Source organism: Psammomys obesus, unplaced genomic scaffold, assembly GCF_907164565.1.
Source record: "Psammomys obesus unplaced genomic scaffold, mPsaObe1.curated_primary_1811, whole genome shotgun sequence".
NCBI lineage: Eukaryota > Metazoa > Chordata > Mammalia > Rodentia > Muridae > Psammomys > Psammomys obesus.
Window position 1 is genome coordinate 1842597 of NW_026596092.1, and position 10401 is coordinate 1852997.

At 40.4% G+C, this 10401-nt stretch overlaps 1 pseudogene; it reads left to right on the forward strand.

Moving 5' to 3' along the window:
* Positions 1-205: 205 nt before the first annotated feature.
* On the forward strand, positions 206-639 carry LOC129691836 (ubiquitin-conjugating enzyme E2 L3-like; annotated as a pseudogene).
* The last annotated feature ends 9762 nt before the right edge of the window (positions 640-10401 follow it).

Sequence of the window (10401 nt, forward strand, 5' to 3'; positions counted from 1 at the left end):
TTTTCTTAGTAGTATTGGTAATTGATTTTAATTCTTACTTTGAATTTTCAGTTGAGCATCTTTATATAATTTCTGTCTTTTTCTGGATGTTGCAAGGTGAACCTTTTATTCCTTGTTGCCCGATCAACTTGTGATTGTGCTGTAGAGCATAAAATTTCACAGGTGCAGTGATGCATTTTGGGAAAGCAGCAGCACCAGATTCAAGATGGCAGCCAGAAGGAGGCTGATGAAGGAGCTTGAAGAGATCTGCAAATGTGGAATGAAAAACTTCCGTAACATCTAAGTTGATGAAGCTAATTTATTGACTTGTCAAGGGCTCAATTTTCCTTACAATCCTCCGTATTCAACCCTCAGAATTGAAGTAAACTTTTCAGCAGAGTATCCATTCAAACCACCCAAGATCACATTTAAAACAAAGATCCACACCCTAACATTGATAAGAAGGGGCAGGTCTGTCTGCCAGTAATTAGCGGTGAAAACTGGAAGCCAGCCACCAGGACTGACCAAGTAATCCAGTTCCTCATAGCACAGGTGAATGACCCCCAGCCCAAGCACCCACTCCAGGCTGACCTAGCTGAAGAATGCTCTAAGGACCATAAAAAATTCTGTAAGAATGCTGAAGAGTTTACAAAGAAATAGGCGGGAAAGCTACCTGTGGACAAAATCTGCCATGAATGATTTCAGCAAGTTTGAGCAGGGAGCCAGAGCAGAGCATTCAGATACCCGCAAAGCAGAACTCTGTGGAAAATTGACACGTGCCACACTTGGCACCCTGTGGCAGTTACTAACTTTCCGCAGTTTTCAAACATGATCTAGGTAACCTGCAAAGAAGGATTTAAAAATTCAGATGCTCTAAAATTTTTTAAAAAGAAGTTCCACAGATGACTTTTATCCTCAGACTGATATAGACCTTAATCATAATATAGAAGTATAAATTTGTTTTGAAGAGTGGTATGAATTTTAAGAAAGTAAGAAACTAAAAGGAAAATTGGCATGGTGACAGTTCTCATGCTGTTTGAGGCTTCTTACAGATCCTGTAAATTCCCTTTTGGCCTGAAGGCTTTGTGTTACTTCTTTTCCCAACACAGACCTGCAGGAGATGAGCCCTTTTCATTTTACTTTTAGAGAAAGTGAATTTTTGAAGTACATATTACTGTATGTGGAACTCTGCTTTGGGAGTTGCTATTTGCCTCTAGTCACTCATCAAGCTAAGTAAGACCTCTTTTCCATGTTTTCCCCTTGCAGTAAAACAGTTTCCTTTCTGCATTCTTGTGTGTTTTGCTTTTGAGAGTTTAAATGTATGGACCAGTGAGGTGGCTCAGTGCATAGATGCTCCCAAGCCTGGAGACTGGGTTCAGTCTTTGGAAGCCGCTTGATAGAAGGCAAGAACTGACTCCCACGAGTTACCTGAGTTACCTTTTGACCTGATATGCTCACTGTCTTGCTGTTGCAACCCTCCTCCACATGTATACTAATTAAATAAATAAAGCATAATAAAATGTGCTAATTTATCTTAGCCAAAAGTCCAAAAAGCAGCTAAAATAGTTTTTAAAAATTATAAAAATTATTAGTTTTAAGTAGATTCAGTATGAGATGCCCAGATGTACTTCACACTAACTTTAATTTTTACTGGCTATCTAAATCAACAGCTGATTCCTTTCGCTGATGTATAAAAAAACTATCAAGAATAATGGTTTCTAATGTCTCTTCTACCATCTCCACTCCCTCCTCCTAGAGCGATGTCATATGACCTCAAGCTGTCAATCCTGCTTTTCATGATGCTTTTTGTCCTTCTTCTTCGTCTTCTTGTGTGTTCATTTGGACAGTTTGTATTGCCCTTTCTTCAAGCTAACTTTAACTTGTTCTTAGTAAAGTTTGCTGTGAGAACATTGGCTGCTCTGCATTTTCCTATCTTTTCAATATGTTGATCAACTTTCCTGCTGTATGAAGCCTAGGGTCTGTAGTGCTGGATCTGAGCATTGCACTCCTCTGTTTAGTAATTTCTTCGTTCATCCCCATGATAATTTTTTACTGTCTCATTTGTATTTTCATTTCTTACCATGTTCTCAGCTTGGCAGAAGATAAATAACAGCACTTACTCAGAACATGGTAGGCTGCTGGTGACAGCACTGTTTCCCATTGGAACTGGGTTCTTGCCTTCTTTGCTGCTTTGGCTGGATTTTGCTCAACATTAGCTTCAGATATTTTAGAGTACAACTCAGGAGTTGAGTTTCTGTTGGACCTAAGAGCTAAGCACTGCAGAGCTGAAGACAATGTTGTTCTCTGCAGCTCAGGTACCCTCTGTCTGCTGTACAGTTTGTGGCAGGACTTCCCTTTCACTGGGGTTCTAACCCTGCCATTCCATCTCCTCCAAGATTCCTCACCTGCAGTCATCACTTCTGACTTTTTAAAAGCAGAAACATTAGCAATTTTTCTTCTTGCTGTGACTGAATTAAGGGAAAAGACAAATTAAAGGAAGAAAGGCTTATTTGGCTCATGGCTGGAATGGGTTGTACTGGGAAAGAAGCAGCTCACTTGGCTGTGGATTCTGGAATAAGTGGTTACCTGCTCATATCTGGGAAGATCCGGAAACAGGGAGGATTCCTGACACCATCCCGGCTTCTTCCTCTTTTTCCTTTTCTTTTGCTGGGAACTAAAAAGAGATAGCACAACCACCACACAGGGTGGGCATGTCTTCCTGTTCCACCTCCTTGGAAGTAGCCTTACATGCACATACACACACGTGCATGTCTCCTATATGGTTGCAAGTTCAGCAAAGTTGGCAATTAAGTCTAATCATCTCTGTCTGAGAAGATACTTAGCAGTCAGTGGCTGCTGGAAGACACAGAGGTGGTCTTCTTCAGGAAAGTGACCCCTAGAAGTTAGTCCACGCTCGAGTGGATGCTCTAACACCCATGTGCACACAGACTCACTGGGTAGAGATGCTGGACATGGCACATGCCTGAAAATCACAGCATTCAGGAGGCCGAGGCAGGTGGATCTCTAATAAGTTCTGAGACAGTCTGATCTACACAGTTATTTCATAGTCCATCAGAGTTCCATAGTGCGAGAAAGAGATAGGGGTAGGGGAGGGAGAGGGAGTTACATGAAATTTGGGGAAGAACACGGCTGGGAGTCTGGTGGGGGTGGGGCGGAGTGGGGAGTAGGTGCAATCGAAGTATGCTTTATACAAGTATGACACTCACAAAAGTTCATTTACAGTATTTAAAAAATATTATCCACAATAATGGGCAATTGGGATTATTCAGGATTCTCAACTTTCATGTTAGTTGCATGTGGCCAATTAGGTCCTTTAAAATTCTATTTATTCCTCCTATTGCTCTTAAATGTAAAATGTGGGTTGTTTTTATTTTTTTGTTTGTTTGTTTTATAAACCTCATTGCTTCACAAGAAATAAGAAAAGTTGAAGTTTATGGTGTTCTTAGAAATAATACATTTCTTTCTTGACTCATGTCATCTGGTCTCTGCATCTTCAGTGTTCTACTGAGCATCAGAACTATGGCGGCATGGCTTCTCCAAGCAGCAACAGTTAAGGTGTATGTATACATCCATTCTGCAGAGACCTCAAGGTGGATTTGAGCTCTGTGGAATCACTATGAAATTTGATATCTGAGCAGAGTGAAAGAAAAAGGTAATTTATTATTATTATTATTAATAAAATGATTATTGAATTATAATTGAGTTTAATTTCATAGATATATCTATAATAACCACCTATAATGTAGTTCTATTCAGAAGCTACTCTAAAAATGAAACATCTTGAAGCATATTCTGCATATATGTACAAACTCTAAGGCTCTCTGTCTGAATTACTTTTACAATAGCTAAGCATAAGCAACATGGTGATATGATCCCAGGATAGAGTGAGTTTCTAGTAAGAACCTGTCTGTCTATCCAACTCCTCATCTGACTGTGGACATGTTTGTAAAACTTCTTTTTATCACTTTGAACATTTAACATAATCCGTTATTCTTCAGAAGTTGAATGTCACGAATACCAAAGTGGACATGATTGAAGTTTGAATAAATTCTTTCTAAAAATGTGTTTTTCTTATTGTAGTAAAGTATTTCTTTAAGAACTAGAATATTTGGATTCATAGACTCTTTTGTATAGTAGATGGCCTGGAGTCTATTTTATGCTTAAGTGTACATTTATCTGGACTTCTGCCATTTCTCAGTTCTATAAGTGTTCTTCAATTCAAGGATGAAGTAAAAAAAAAAAAACAAACATAGGAGAATAAAATAGAATAAGTCCTGAAATGAAATTTATCTGTATTTGATTTCCTTGTAAATTCATCAAATTTAGATGATATGAAATCATCTTTCCCTAATGTCACATTTTTCATGCATTTAGGATAAACCACATTGGGAAGCACAGATGGAGCTCAGTGACTGAGTACTTGCATAGAGTGCACAGGACGTGAGCTCGCTCCTCAGCACCAAAAGAAAAAATGTCCAGAGTGTAGACTATAAAAGTCATTGCAATAGAGGGCTTATAAAATGAACTCATAAGTCAAGCTGTTCCAGAAATAAAACTTGTATATTATTTAAGGTCTCAAAATTTAACTGGCTTTTGTGTTGCTTTATATTGGTGACCTTTGGAGTTCTTTGTCCACACAGTGATGTGGTAGGACTTGAGAAACAATGCAGACTGCATTGAGTTGACCTTTTAAAGCAAAGAGTTAATTAAATATTTAACTTCAATATTTCTGAACATTCTGTACAAATTATAACACAAATTGAGAATAGTTGTTTATAAATACTAGATTTTATCACTGAACATTTTAGTTGCATTGCTAAAGAAGCTTCATGACAAATGATTATGTGTGACTGACAGTGAGCCACAGCACAGGAAGTCCAACTCTTAAACTGAGATGCCTTTGACAGCCAAGTCCAATACTATTCTCCCCACAAAATACACTGTGGCGCTTCTAACTTCAGCAGCAGAGTGCCACACTCGGCTTAGTGACAGGCAAGCATCCCTGGCTGCAACCTGTCTGGGGTGTGTCATTGCTTAGAATACTTCATATCTTAGAAAGGTCATCATCATTATCATGAGATTTGTATTTTCATTGTCAACAGCAAGCAAATGACTCTGTCATCGATGTTCACATTTTGTCTATTATTATAAAATTCATGATGACCACAGATTTGGCTGTAAGGAAAGGCGTGGTGAAAAAGACTTTCCTTTTTAGTAAATCACTTTTTCTTTTTATTGAAGTCAGAATTCTGCTTTCTTTCTTTTTCTTTTTCTGCTTACAGAATAGTAGATAACACACAGGCAGGGGGTCTGGATGGCTCAGCAGTCAGGAACACGTGCTGCTCTTGCAAGGTACCAGAGTTCGCTCCCTGAGCTCACTTGGTGTATCTCACAACTGCCTGTAACGCCAGCTCCAGTGAATCCAAGGCTTTTCTTTGACCTTCTTGATAACCAGCACACATGTACATGATGTAACCCCACAGATCACACATATATGCATAAAATGAAATGAACCTTAAAAGAAGCCGTAGGCAAAACCTAGAAGCTAGATTTATAAGCCAAATTCACCCTGTGACAATATTGGTACACACCCTATATTAACTTCTGTGTCAATAACCTACTTTAAAGAAACACTAAAACTCAGTCTTGAAATTAAAGGTGAATTCAAGTCTATCCAGCTAGATGGGATGATAGAAAGATCAATCAGGAATCCATAGATAGGAGAGCAGATAATCATGAGATTTGATCTAATTGAATACATTTGAAATAATCAAAAGTCACAGCATCAGATTCAAATGTATGTAGTCATTAAATAAACAACTCCTCTATGACTTTCACTTAGAAAAAAAATCTATTCTTCAAAGTTTTACAAACAAAATGCTTAAACTAGATGCACCAACCCTCCTTCCAGCATCAACATACAGTGGACCTGTTTGAGAGATAGACCACTGGCTCACTGCTTCTGAGCATTTAATGTAACAAGGAATTTCTGCAGCTGTTTTAGATCAGGACAAATTCAGGGGGAATAAAGTGATGGAGTCATTATAAAAACTTCAAGTCACACATAGTCAAAAGTTTCAAGTTCAACTTTCAACCCTCCCCCAAGATGCCTTTTATCACCTTTTATACAGAAGAGTCCAAGCCCGCACAAAGAAACATTACTTCCACTGGTATCTTTGATCCTTTTGTTCTATGATTTGTGTATTTTTCCTACAAAATTTCAGTGTGTTCAAAGTGGACTAATGCTCATGAAGCAATTTTTGATAACTTGAAACAAATTATTATTTTTCCTTTCTTTGACATCTTCATCTGGGAAGAAAACAACAGTTAGCTCTCTATAAAGATATAGTCAGAGTTTTATGGTAGAGAAGTGCATGTCTCTTTTAGCTAGAATTTCACTGTAGGGTATCCTATAAAAAGAATTGGAATCTGAAGCTAGTGCTTAGCTGGAAAGAGTCATAAGAAAAGGGACATATTAGTCCTCTGTCCTGAGAGAATTCCCCAGGACTGCTGTTCCACCGTCTCCCACTTACTCCCTGGTCTTTTCCCCTCCCTTGCTCAGATGCTTATTGCTTACATCACTGAAAAGCAAAGAGCATCTTACTTGTGTCCATCCCAAATAAAAGTAGTGCTTTGAGCACCTTAATGAACTTGAAAGCATCTCCACTTGAATACCCAAATGCTCTCACAGGGGTGGTGTGTGGTCTGTGGTGGCTGCAGTCAGATTGCCAGACTGGTCGGGATTTGTATTCCAACTGTCCCACATGATATTAGGCCCCTATATTTTTAAAAAAAGTGACCCCCAACTTCATGCGGATAATATAAGTTCAAGAAAATGGATGATGGAGGGCATGTTGCCATAGTTACAGTTATATAACTTACACATGGAATACAGAGGTAGAAGGTGTAAAGAAAATACATGCCAGTACGTCTGCCTGGAAAGGACCCTTATATGGCAGACACAGAGGCAAAAGGCCATAGACACTCAGGATGTGGCCCTCAACTCCCTCAGTTCCAAGCCCAGACCTTTCTCTAGCACCTTCCTGGCAATGGGTGACAGGGTTAGAAAAAGGATGAAAAAGAGGCATTTGGGAACCATGGTGGGATGGAGTGGAGACATTTGCTTAGGGTAGACAGCTTAGGGTAGACTTCTCAGATGGAAGTTTAGCAGTGGGAGGCCAAAGACACCTATGGATGCCATAGGTTTCTGACAGTCCTTCCCTCCTGCCTGCACTCACAAACACCCACTTGTCTGCCTGTGCTTCCAGGCCATCATATCTGAGGTCCCTCTTCAAATTGCTGCGTATTGCAGACTGTGTCTTCAGCAGCCCCAGGGTCACCTGGGAATTTTGGCCCCAGCCTGGCTCCCGCAGGGGACTGACGTCCTTATTGATTTACCTGTGTTTATGTTGAGTGGCTAGTCACGTCACGCATTGCTTCCTACAAACGAAGTCACACTTCCACTCTTTGGGCTTCGTGGAGTTTATTTCAGAATGTAAGTGTTACGAACTCAGGAAGTGCCAGAGGAAACATAAGATGAAGTGTACTGAGTCTGCACTTGAAGCTGAAAGCCGGTCGGGGTAAAGTAAAGGAGTCCAGTCCACTGGATGAGTCTACTCAGAAAAGTAGTATTTTATGCCGCGACAGCCACCAGACAAACACCTCATCTCTATAGATATTCATTTGTTAAACCTTCAGTGAATTGTGCTTTTAATTTTTATTTTACTTGTATTTAGCTTATTTAAAGTTTCCAGCATATTAAATGAAATGTTTGATTTGTTTTTCTCCGGCTTTCATAAGAATCGGTCATTTCCTCTAAGATGGGAAAAGTTAGAAACCTACTGTGTCTTTCTATGCCTTCCTATAAATATTCATTCTCATTTTTCTTTGACACCCGTTTGAGATCTGACTGTGGAGAAAAATCTGTGTCTTCAAGCATCAGGAGCCCTGTGCCTGCGCCTCTGACCCCAGGTGCCACCATCAATTGCATCCCCAGCCCAGATGCGGGGGTTCTTGTCCTGACGCCAGGAAGAAAGCGCGATGTGTTGAGAATAGACAGTGACTTATTAACTTGACAGACGTTTCCTTCTTGGCTTTTTCCCTTGGAGTTTTGATTACCTGTCAATTATTTCCCCAAAGGTAGTATGTCATCTGCCTCGTTATCATTTTTTTTGAAAATCTAATAAGCTTATCAACACCTGCCATACCATGGGAGGAGCAAAGAAACCAGAACCCACATTCACAAAAACAGGGACATTGGTTAAAGGATGAAATTCTCATTTCATTTATCAATCTTGCTTTTATTGCTTTCTTCACAAATCATCACAGAACCATTTGAAAATATTACTTGTGTTAGGTTTCCTGTTATTAAAAGCTCTGTTGTACCTGGGATTTCTTCATTAACCTATTGCAGACTGAGTCCTCAGAAGCCCTAGAGTCACCTGGGAACCTTGGCCCCAGCCTGCCTCCAGATCGCTATAGGCATCTATACATACTTAATTTTTATATATTTCTGACAGCCGAGAGTTAGGAACATTTTGTTGGATACAAAAGTATTTCTTTAGTTTTGAAACATTTTTTTATCTTTCAAAGCATAAGATTTTTCCTATTATTTCACATGGTACTTAAAGCTGAAGCAGTTATTCAAAATAATGTAGATTCAGACATCACAATTATGTGGAATGTGAACTATAAAATAGATAGGATGGAAGGAAGAGTAGATGGATGATAGACCAGTAGATTATTGGTAGAGAGATGGATAATAGAAAATAAATCATGTCTTAGTTTGGCTTCTATGGCTGTGACAAAACATCATGACATAAAGCAAACTCTGGCGGGAAGAATTTATTTTCACTTACAGCTATATTAACCATGAAGGGAAGTCAGGACAGCAACTCAGGGAAAGAACCTAGAGGCAGGAACTGAAACAGAGACGGTGAAGGAGTGCTGCTTGCTGTCTTGATCCTCCTGGCTTGCTCAGCCTGCTTCCCTCTACAACAAGCACCTGCCAGCAGGCTGGACCCGCCCACACCGTCGTGAATCAAGGAAATGCCCCCACAGACTTGCCTACAGAACAGGTTTTTCATCTGAGGTTCCCTTCTCCCAGAGGATCCTGTTTTGTGTAATGTTGGCAAAAAACTAACCAGAATAGGTAGATAGATAGATGGATAAGATAGATAGATGTTTGGCCTAGTTAATCAAGAATGGTTTATATGTAAAAAAATTCCTTGTTTTTAAAAATGATTTCTTTTTTGGTGTGCATTTGCTCTGAAGATGTAACAAGGTGGCAGTTTTACCTGATTATGTGAAAGGGATTGAGGTTCTATCTAGCAGATTTTTTTTTTTTGAGGGAGGGGTGATGGATTAACACAGAATGACTCTGCTAATTGGTAGAAATCGTCTTTTCTCCTGTATTATACACAAATGGAAAGTGGATTCTCACCGTAAGGCACTTAAATGCTTCCTAAAACAATTGTTTCTGTCATGCTCAGGAGAAATCGAAAAGGTCCACAGTGTCAGCGAACACTGCTGCCTGTTGCTCAACCTTCTTGTTCCCTCTGTGTGGAAACAGCTTTTTGCACTTGCTTAAGCAAAGAAGGTGCCTTTGCAATGGGCCTCAGAAGCCCTGTGACTGGGCCCTTTATTGAACGGGTTGGATGGTTCTGACAAGAAAGCCCAAGACTCTGGAGATCCTTTTGCTCTGGGGCAGAGCCTGGGTTGGAGCACATCTTCAGAAAGCTGGTCTGTCCTCGCTCCCCACCCTCTAGGGGAAACTAACAACAGCTCTTCACAGGTTACTCCATCTAAAAGCTGGATTTAACAGTGAGTTAATTTAGTCCCATAAGCACACTCACTAACATGAAGCTCTGTATGTACGTAGCAATGTACGTTTCAATACAGATTTCTGGTCACACTTCCTGTAATCAGCATCATGGGATGGCAAGAACCCTTCGGAGCTGCTGGAGTGACTTCAGCTGGCAGTATTTCTGCTCCAGGCAGAACCTTTGAAAAGCAAAATTCTGTCCATGTCTTACCAGAGAACTCGTGTGACGTGACATACACAAACAGACCCTGGTAACTCTCAAAGGCGTGACTTCACTGGAGACCACAGCTGACCACGCAAGGCAGCTGTTATTGTCGCCATCAGGCTCAACACCGCAAGAACCTGGTGAGTACAGCCCTGGGTGTTGCAGGGTGAGCTGGCTTTCCACCACAGGGTGCTATTACCATGAGAGTGTTCGTGGGCTGAGGAGGAACCGACACTTTCCACCCCAGAGCACTATTACCACTATAGTGTTAGTGGGCTGAGGAGGAACCGACACTGTCTAGGCCACAGACTGACTTTCAGAACGCCACCCGCTGCTGTCAAAGATCATCCTCACCATGTACATAGGCTCCGGT